Here is a 10,255-nt window from a genome sequence, read left to right on the forward strand (position 1 = left end):
GAGAGTGGGTGTGGGGGTGAAGGGATCCTTGTGTGTTCATTAACAAATCCTCCTCATGACATATGTGTGACATAGGGACTGTTTGCTGCTGGGAGCCCTCAACAGTGGTACCAGTTTTGTGTCTGGCTTCGCAATATTTTCCGTCCTGGGCTTCATGGCACAAGAGCAAGGGGTGGACATTGCTGAGGTGGCAGAGTCAGGTACGAGGGTTCTGTAAAGGCGGCAGTGATGGTGGGCGCTGCTTCCTGGTTAATAAATTAAATAACAGTAATTTCAAAAGAAAAACAGCAACGAAACCCAAAAGAGAATTAGCCTCTACGTTCATTTTCGAACTTGAGTGACAATTTAGAAACATCATGGATTCCCTGATTCAAACACAAATGACGGCATCGGAATATGAAGCTTCCGCAATCAAACACTTCTTGACAAAAGCAGACTTTAGGAGATAGAACCTATTTGGTCGGTTTGTACGCGCTCATTTTAGGAAGGCAAGCTGGCGCAAGGCAGAGGCTGTTGTGCTTTATGTTTTTGAGAAAGAAGTTTTTTAGGGGAGACTTAAGGAAAAGCTGATGTGCGATACTTTACGGCACATCTTATGTCTGTGTGAAGACTTAAAGATTTGAGTTCTGGTTCTGAGATGTTCCTTATTTACAGCCACCATCCTGATGGTGCTCTAGCTTTGGCTTCTATGATACTGGGAGGCGTTTGTTATTAGAGGTTACATCTATTACTCAAGCTGCTTTAGGGTGGCCTGCTTTATCAGTTTTCTTAAGTACAATGAGATTTCCATGGATTTCTGTCACGTGTTTTCACCATATGCGACCTAACACTAAGCCTGACCACTAAAGGAGCCCAGGTTACTGTGGATGTTTGGTTTCACTTTCTGACAGAATCACACAAGGATTTCATTTATCCCTACTTTTACAAACAAGAGCAGAGCCATGATGATTAATGACATATCCTGTAAATACTCCCAACATCAAAGTGGTTAAAACGCCAATGGAGATGGAAGACTGTTTTCTAAGAACTTGTTTGCAAAGACTGGTTCTGCTCTTTTCGCTGAATTGCTTTTCACTCCAGTTATTTCAATAAGACTTGGTGGCATGCTCTTTGAAGTCAATTGATTGATGTAAAGGGTGATTATTTTAGAGAAAGCCATTTTCTTCATCAACAGGTCTTGTGAACCACATCTTATCTAAAGCCCCATAATCAGCAAATTTCATAAGTCAATTTAGCTTAGCATTGTTTTCTACGTTAACAGTTTATGCTGGCAGCCCAGTCGATGCAAACATTGCACAATTCTGTAAAGTCCACCTGATGTCGGGGTTTGCAGAATCGTCCAATATCTGTGTTATTTGGCGAGTGGGCTGATAGTCTGTGAGGTGTTGGTCAGAGAAGCTGGAGGAAGCAAAGCGCTGCAAGCTAACATGATGCTCGCTGTTAAACTCAGAATTTGTCCAGATTCTTATAAGGAGCAAGATAAAATAGACAACTAAATACATTTTCACAGAATTTTAAGTTTGGAAAGGAAAGCAAAGGAAAGTTTTTAGAAAAAAATCTGTAAGTTTGCCTTAACTGCAGTAGTTTGGGCCGAACACACACTTAAAGCTAAAGAAGAAAAGCAATGCTCTTGCTCCTTAATGTGACTTTGACTGTGCAATGGCTTGGCACGCGCCACAGCTTCAAACGACTTAACAGTGAGATAAAAAGAAAATTAAGGCTTCTTAATACTCTGCACAGTCAACTCACAACATCAGTGTAATTAACATGAACTCAGTTACTTTTGATTTGGTCAATTTTCTGAAGGTCTGTTTTCCCTCTGGGGCTGGGAGTTGGTTTAACCTTTTTGAGTCAACGTGGTGTTTGGTTGGATGCCTTGTCATAATTTGCTACAAAAATGGAACCTATTGATACACTTTACTATCAGCTGCAATGCTGTTTGCTGTTATGGCTGCTTCCTTGTTCCTTGACTTTTGTTTTACAGTTCCCAATGTAGCGTCATTTAAATTCGACCTCATAAAAATAAATCATTTAAAAAAACACTGGCTTTTTATCTGACCACAAGTTTTACATCTGCTGCTGTTTTGCAATAGTCCTTTTGCATTCCCCATTGAAATGGTCAGCCGTATTTCAGTTGGGGATTCAAAATGGCTTGAGGAGCGTGTGCATGGATAAACAGAATGTATTGGACACACCTTCATGTGCTTGATTTGCTTTTCTAAAGCATTTGGGGCTTTTTCAACTTCAATCAAAGCAGTGTTTACAGTGGTCCTTCCTTTTTAAATTATGGTAACATATTTTACACGCATCTGTAACATCTCTCTTCTAACTGACTTACTTCCACAGAGATACTGTTATAAACACAAATGTATATAAATGTGCTTTATTTGCTTTTAACTATACTTGTGTGTTTTATTGTAAAATAAGGTGACATTAATTGTGTGCTTGTAAGTGAAATGAAATTGTGTCATGTGTTGAGTGTGTACAGTTAGTGTGTCTTAACGTTCTGCAAGCGGCAGGTAAGTAAAGATGTGCTTCAGATAATTATTTTTTTAGTGAATCTTTATCCAAATATACTTTACATGTAAACTTGATCTGCGTGCTGTAGTCAGGCATTGATTAACTCTTCACTTCCTGCTCTGCGTCGGTTGTCTGGGGGCGTTTTTCTCCCCCCACAGTGATGCAGATCAGATGAGATTATCATATGATTCTAATGTCGCTCCTGCCCACCCCTTCTGTCTCCTCTTGCTGCTCTTCTGCAGGTCCAGGCCTGGCATTCATTGCCTACCCCAAGGCTGTTACCATGATGCCTTTTCCTACACTCTGGGCAATCCTCTTCTTCATTATGCTGCTGCTGCTTGGCCTCGACAGTCAGGTCAGCAGGATTTTTCAAAAACTAATTCAGTTTTTATTTTTTCTAAAAAGCTTTACATGCAAACACGTTTCACGCGATAGAAGATGAAATCCATGTGGGTGTAATTTATTTGCAGCAGATGTAGCTGATCTAACCAGAATATGTTTTGCTTTGCTGGATTCCCAACAGGAGTTTGTAGCAAACTGTGAATGTGGCTTTTAGCTTTTCTTTTCGCCATTCTGCTATTAGTTGTCCTGTAATTAAATGATCCAACCTGAGCTCTTGGTGCCTGCAACTCCTCCAGAGTTACCAAGAATATAATGTTCTTTAAGAAATCTTTTTATTTTTTAGTTTTAAAGCTCCAGTGTGTCACTTTGATAAAAATTGTTTACATATTTGTTGCATTTCTCATGTTGTGACAGTAAAATAAAAGACAGATAAGACCTCTGTCTTCTCCCACTGTTCCCACCAACTGCAGAAATGCACCACTCAGTCAGAAACAACCAATCAGAGACAGGGGGAGGGTCTTAGTGTTGTCAATCACTCTTGTGCTCAACCCCTCCACTTTGCTCTCTGCTGCACTACAACTCATTAACCACAACATATAACAGATTTTCTGAACTGTCAATTAGACACATTGAGCAGAGGGTACATAAGCTTGATTGACAGCACAAAGCTCCTCCTTGCTCTGATTGGTTGTTTTTGCTGGGAGCATTACCTCAGGGGAATCTTTCAAAAACAAGCTTTCAGTAAAGTGAATTGTAGTCATTTATTTGACTTTACTGTGTCTTCTATATAAACCAATGAACTGCATGCATCAAAACCAAAGCATACCAAGTAAAGTGGATTTTCAAACCCAACTTACTAATGTAACTCAACTCAGGAAAGAACAGTGAACTTGGTTTAGAACCCTGGAGGTTGAGGTCATTGCAGTGATTCTGATTTTCCAGCCGTTGTTTTGTCTTGCAGTTTGTGGAGGTGGAAGGGCAGATCACATCACTGGTGGATGTGTATCCGTCCTTCCTAAGGAAGGTTACTGCAGAGAGGTCTTCATCGCTATCATCTGCTGCATCAGCTACCTGTTTGGACTTACCATGGTGACCAAGGTAATAATGACAACATGAGGAGGTTGAAAAGGTGCTGAACGATTAAGGTACCTCGACCAAACATTAAGCTTTAAAAATGGTTGTTTCGTTTAAGATAAACACAGCAGCTTTTGACCTCTTCAGGGTTCATGTAGTTGAAGCAGAGCGTTTGGACTGCTATTAGCGTGAACCCATGAGAGAAGATGGCGGAGGGAGGGGGAGTTCTCATGACTTTTAGTGTCAAGTCATGAGAACTTCCTTTCCATCCGGTGGTATTAATAGTTACAGACCCAATTTATATTTTCCAAATCCCCTTGCTTCCTCCTCATTCTCTTTTCATATCTCCTGTTTTCTCATTAATACCCTGGACTCTTTTAGTCATTCTGGACTTTTTTCAACTCCAGTACTTTTTTCATAACTGTTTCTTCCTGTTTGCATGCTCCAGTTTTTTTTTTGTTAATATTCAACCATCTCCCTAACTTCCTGTCTGAGCTAAGAATGCGCATTCTAAGTCTTCATAAATATTGACAGGATACGCACAAGTATGCAATTTAGATGCAGATTTTTGTGTCAGAATGGTTGATCAAAACTGTGGAAACTCTCCAGCATGTTTAATTTTACTCATCGTGTCACTGAGCTGTTCAACCAGAACCGTTCGGTTGGGTTTCCTGCTGATCTGAGGCCATCAGACCCATTTGATCTGCTTTATGCTTTATGGTCAGTTTGCTCTTCACCAGATCAATGTTTCCTGATTAAACATTTTTGTTTAATCACTTATTTTTAATCAAAATCAATCACTGGTTTGAATCACTTGATTAATCTGATCTTATTGAAATGTTGCAGAGGTTTTAGTGGCGTCTATTTTCTCGATTCGGTTTGAGGTGTAATGATACAGAAACAGATACTTTGACCTTACATATGTTTTCTGTGGGGTTGTTGCAGATCCTCTCCACCTTCACTCATCTATTCATGTCGGATCCATTTCAGATCAATAAAACCTCACTTCCCCTCTCTTCACTTGCGCCTTACCGAGTCGTTCCCGCTGTTTCTCCTTTTGACAACTTATTTTTATGGCGGCCATGGCCTGATTCAGCTGTAGGATTCCCAGGATTGGGGACCGTTTTTAATATTGTAGTCAGGCAGGAAGACACGAGGTCATGTTCAAACACTCCTGTTCAAACACGTCATCTCTGCTCAGATTTAAGCCGCCCTCTTGTTGTTTACATGTTAAATCTCCTCTCTAATGTTTAACATGGAAAGACTGCCTCCAAAAATATTTGTGCAGCTTTAGCCAGCATAAATCATGTGTTTTTTTGTTTTTTGTGCTTTAAAATGTTAAAAATGAAACTAAAACGATGTCTCTCTGCAGGGTGGCATGTATGTTTTCCAGCTGTTTGACTACTATGCAGCGAGCGGTGTGTGCCTTCTGTGGGTGGCATTCTTTGAATGTAGCTGTTGCCTGGGTTTATGGTGAGTATCATTAATCCCAACAATACTGAAGCTCATTATTCAGTTCCCTGAGTAGAAATATTAATTTACAGGCATCAAAAGAAAAATAAAGCTGCTTGGTGTTTTACTGCTGTGAACCACAGCAGACGGATCCTCACACTGTTGTTTTTGCAGGCGCTGATTTTTATGATGCAATTGAGGACATGATTGGCTACAGACCAAATCCTTGGATGAAATGGAGCTGGACTGTTGTCACTCCTTTACTGTGCATGGTAAGGGCTTTATTTTTGAACACATATCTGAATATAAAACCATAAAAATGTTGATTTAAATGTGTTCCTTTTCCATGCCAGGGCTGCTTTTTCTTCTCTTTGGTCAAATACAAGCCATTGACGTACAACAAGGTGTACCAGTATCCTGACTGGGCCATTGGAATAGGCTGGACTCTGGCCTTGACCTCCATGATCTGCATCCCCATGGTGGTCGTCATCAAGATCATTCGGTCTGATGGGCCCCTCATCGAGGTGGGTGAAACACACAGCTAGCGGTCAACATCACATACTCAGTAGACTCATTCAGACTTCCCTGAATAAATGTCGGCCTTGGGGAATAGTCAGTGATCTCGGTTTGGAGGATCAGGAAGAAATTCGTATGGGAAAATCAAACTGTTCAGAGCTAAATTTCCTTCAAGAATCAATTTCTGTCCTAAAATAACTTGAATTTCTTAGTAATTTGAGCCAAAGCTACTTTATTGATATTTATAAATCTGTTTTACACAGATTTGTTTATGTTTACTTCTTTATTTAATTCAACAGTTTGTGTTGCTTTGCATAATCTTTCTGATCTTGAACATTTCTGTGTCTTAATTGTAATTTATTTAACCAAATTGATCCAAAAGCAACAACTCTACAGACCAAATGACAGGGAGGGGAAAATATCCGTTCAGATAATATCTGAGGGGTTCAGTTGCAGAGAGCTGACAGCTGCATTGAACAGGGAGGCATTTCAGCAGAAACAAGGCTCAAAGTTGGCCTTGCGACACAAACATTGTTAGGATGAGAAGGAAATGACAGTAAAGACTTCAGTCCAGTGGAATCGCATTCAAAACTGAAAGTGTTGACGTTCCTGGAATGGGTTTGAAACTCTCAGAAGCTTTCAGCTCGATTCTACAAGGACAATTTATTCACTGATCGTTGTCAGCTGGTCATAATGACTGAACAGAAAATCAGTTCATAAAAACAAGGCAAAATATCAGAAAAGTCAAATGAATTCTTCATACTTTAAAGCTCTTTTCTTATAGTTTTTTCTCTCTCCATCTTTACAACTTTTCGGTTTCCAACTGATTTTGTATTTTATCTTCTCATTCTTGCTCTACTTGCCTGTTTCCCTCTCCGTGACATCTGCTCATGCCTTGTGTCCTCCCTCTGGCCTGCAGAGGATCAAGGCCGTGGCGGCCCCGGCGCGCGGAGGGGCCAGCTCCCGCCCCGCAGACCACCGTGTCCCCAACGAGCTCACCTGCCCACTGGACCCCAATGGAAACAGGGGCCTACTGATGAAGGCCCCCACCCACACCATCGTAGAAACCATGATGTAAAGGGGTGAGGAGGAGGCTCTCCATGAGAACGCTCTCTTCTCCTCTCCTGTCCTCTGAAACGCTTCTAAAGCTAGCTAGCTCTCTGTCTGTCTGTGTCTTTCTGGTGGACTGATGAGGGTTTTAAGGAAAAAAAGAAAAGAAGCTCACATTTCAATCTTTTAGGAATGCTTCAAAAGCTGTTTGCAGTTGAGGAAAGATGATTATTACAATTTCAAACTGATTCTTTAGCGCTTTGTTTTTCCTTTAATAGTTCCCAGTATTAGCGCTGACCGCTGATCATAAGCTGGTCGCTTGTTTCATCACTGATGTTCACAAATAATCAGCCGTTGTTCCCAAAAAGAACAAAGTTATTTGTGCAGCCATGAAAGGAACACATTCAATTCACTGCTGATTTAAATTATGGTGTAATTTGATGTGCATCACAGCAAACAAAGACAAAAACAGTGGGAAATTCTGATCACACAGAAATCTTGTTTTTTGGCTAAAACTGAAATATTTCCTTGCTTTCATTTCGGCGTCAGGATAATTTCTTCCTGCAGAGTCAGAGAAGCATCCAACCGGATTTGAAGTGTGGAGTTCAAACCCTTGAGTGTGTTGTCTGTGGCGTACTGTACAGTAGTAGCTATCAGTCTATCTATATCTATCTCTTTATCTTTACGTGTCCTAGACCAGTTTACAATATGTAAGTACTGCAGTAGGCACTCTTGGCTTAAAGTTTTGGATTGATTTTTTTTTCTTTATTCTGCAGAGGAAGTTACATTATTATTATTGTTGTTAGTTTTTCCTCTGTCAGTGTTTAGATTCTTTTATTATTATTAATATTATTATTATTATGGGTATTCACTATTGAATTGCTGTAGTTTTACATAGAAGGAGGAACACTTCTTTCAATTGGTGAAAATACTAAGCTGTTATACAGATCACATATTTACAGTGGCAGCCTTTATAGTTCAGTTGTCATCATATGTATCTTGGGCCACCTTCTTGCAGTTTAGTGTGACATAAACACATTTCAACTTATTGATTCTTCTCCCAAATGTTTTCTTGTTATGGGCCAGTTGCTTCATGACCACTTGGATGTTCAGACAAAAATGGAAATTTGGCCGTGACTCGTCCTGTGTTTCAGGGCTGGGCAGCTTTTCTTCCTCTGCAAGGTTCAGGGACATCTGGACACATTTATTGGGGCAGGACAAAAGCTAAGACTCATTCATCTCCAGTTCAGATCAGGTGACCCAGTCAGTTGTGTTAATTAGCACTCCAAACTAGGTGTAACAAAATCCTGTGACACAACAGACAATAAAGCTGCAAGCTTTCCATATGCAGTCGGCAGAACTTTGTGTCGGGAAATTGGCACAGAAGAAACCCATAATGCAGGGGTGACCAGAGTGGGTCCTGGAAGGTCGGCATCCTGCATGTTTCATTCTCTCCCTGGTGGGAGGAACAACCTTTCCAGCAAGTCAATGTTCTTCTTTGGCCTCTAATGAACCGTCATTTGATCCAGTTGTGTTAAACCAGTGAGAGAACTAAAACACTGGGCCTCCGGGACCAAGTCTACACCCCCCTGCCATAATGCATCATTTTGGGAACCCTGACCAACACTGACAAGACAAACAAAAGACAGCCAAAAGAAATTGTATTCCTTTTTATTGGCCAAAATAAAAAAAGAAGAATTTGCTCTTAATTTTCTGGAAACTAATCAAAGTTAGAATCTAATCTGTGTTCCAGATTTGATGTTTGTAAAACTCTTGTTTTGGGAAAACAACTAGTTTTCTAAAAAATGCTATTCAATTATATTCAAGTTTTTTAAGGCTCAAATTGAAAGTTAACTTGATCTGAGTTCCTAAACGTGTTTAATCATCAGGAACATCAGGAGGATCCAAATGTAGAGGCTTAAAATGTGATTTGCGAACATCAAGTTTTTCTCATTTGAAGACTTTTTAAAATTTCTGGATTTAGCATCAATTTGTTGAAATTAAGTTGAAAGGGTGCCCTGCGATTCAAAAGCAAGACCTCAATTCTGGCTGATTTTTAACAGTTGTGAGATAAAAACTACATGTGATTTCTTTTGATAGTAACATGGGGCCATAATGCTGATAACGTGAGCTGTTAACAACAGACTAGGTAAGAGGTAGTTATTGGATTTAATATGTGACAAAGGGGTTTCCGTGTGTCTCACCAGCGACATCTGCTCAGGACTTACCCTTTAAAGCTCTTGTCTGCTTTAATTTGCTTCAAAACCATTTTACTATCAGTTTGGAACAAAGAGCTGCAGTCGTAGCAATCAAAACTTGTCTTTCTATTGTGCTTTAAAGGACATTCGCTCAGATTGGCACATAGAGAATCAAAAGTAACTTCTTAACTGCCTATTTTATACACAATCAAAGGTAAAGACACTGAAATGATGTGAGAGATGTTTTTTGCACTTGAAATGACGAGGCCAAAAATAAAATGCTCAATTCTTCAGGGTACTCGGAGGTGAAACCCATTGAGGGCGGGAAGTTTGTGCAGTACCCAGGAATTGCCTGTATTTGACCAAAAACCTCCCAGTAGAGCTGGCATAGCAGCCAGAGCCTGGCGTTTTTCCTCTTCTTTTTATTGTAGTTTGTATCATTAAAGGGATTTGCTAAACCAAATCCACAGGTGACATCTATTTTCATACAGCCTTTCCTATGTAACGTCTTTCTACAGCTCAGCTTCCATTTAAATGCACATACAAAGCTTCGATGTATTCATTAACGTTTGTACAGATCTGGTTCTTGGTTCCTCTGAAGGATCATTGCACAATGAAAAACAAAAAAAAAAACTACTCATTTACAAATTACCTTAAAATCTTCAATTTGTCCACTGAGTAACTTCTGTTATATTTAAAAAAAAACAATGCATATGGAAACAATTCACTTTTTTAATGTGTGTAATTTCTTTTCTTTTCTTTTTTTTTACATATATTTAGAGGCAGCAGTAGCTGCTTAATTGGAAAAACATAAAGTCATCAGTAACAACTTCAACTTCAAAGCTTTCTAGGTGCTAAGGTCCTTCTTTTGTCAGGGATTTATTGACCAGATTATTAACTAATGCAGTGATTTATAGGTTTATTCTGCCTCTCGGTGTATATTCAGTTTGTATCAGCCCATCAGCCTTTTCACTCCTGCTGTCAATTAACCCGAGTAAACTTTCCGTTGAGCTCAGCTTACTGATTATTGTTTTCTCTCAGAAATAATGAGTTTGGAACAGAACTAAAGCATTAGTGATGCACTTGTTTTTACCGCCGAATGT

At 39.7% G+C, this 10,255-nt stretch overlaps 1 pseudogene; it reads left to right on the forward strand.

The window, feature by feature from the left end:
• The first annotated feature begins 212 nt into the window (after window positions 1-212).
• On the forward strand, window positions 213-5,569 carry LOC129354639 (sodium- and chloride-dependent taurine transporter-like; annotated as a pseudogene).
• Window positions 5,570-10,255: the final 4,686 nt, after the last annotated feature.

The sequence above is a fragment of the Poeciliopsis prolifica genome, unplaced genomic scaffold, assembly GCF_027474105.1.
Source record: "Poeciliopsis prolifica strain line A6 unplaced genomic scaffold, Auburn_PproV2 SCAFFOLD114, whole genome shotgun sequence".
In the NCBI taxonomy this organism is placed as follows: domain Eukaryota; kingdom Metazoa; phylum Chordata; class Actinopteri; order Cyprinodontiformes; family Poeciliidae; genus Poeciliopsis; species Poeciliopsis prolifica.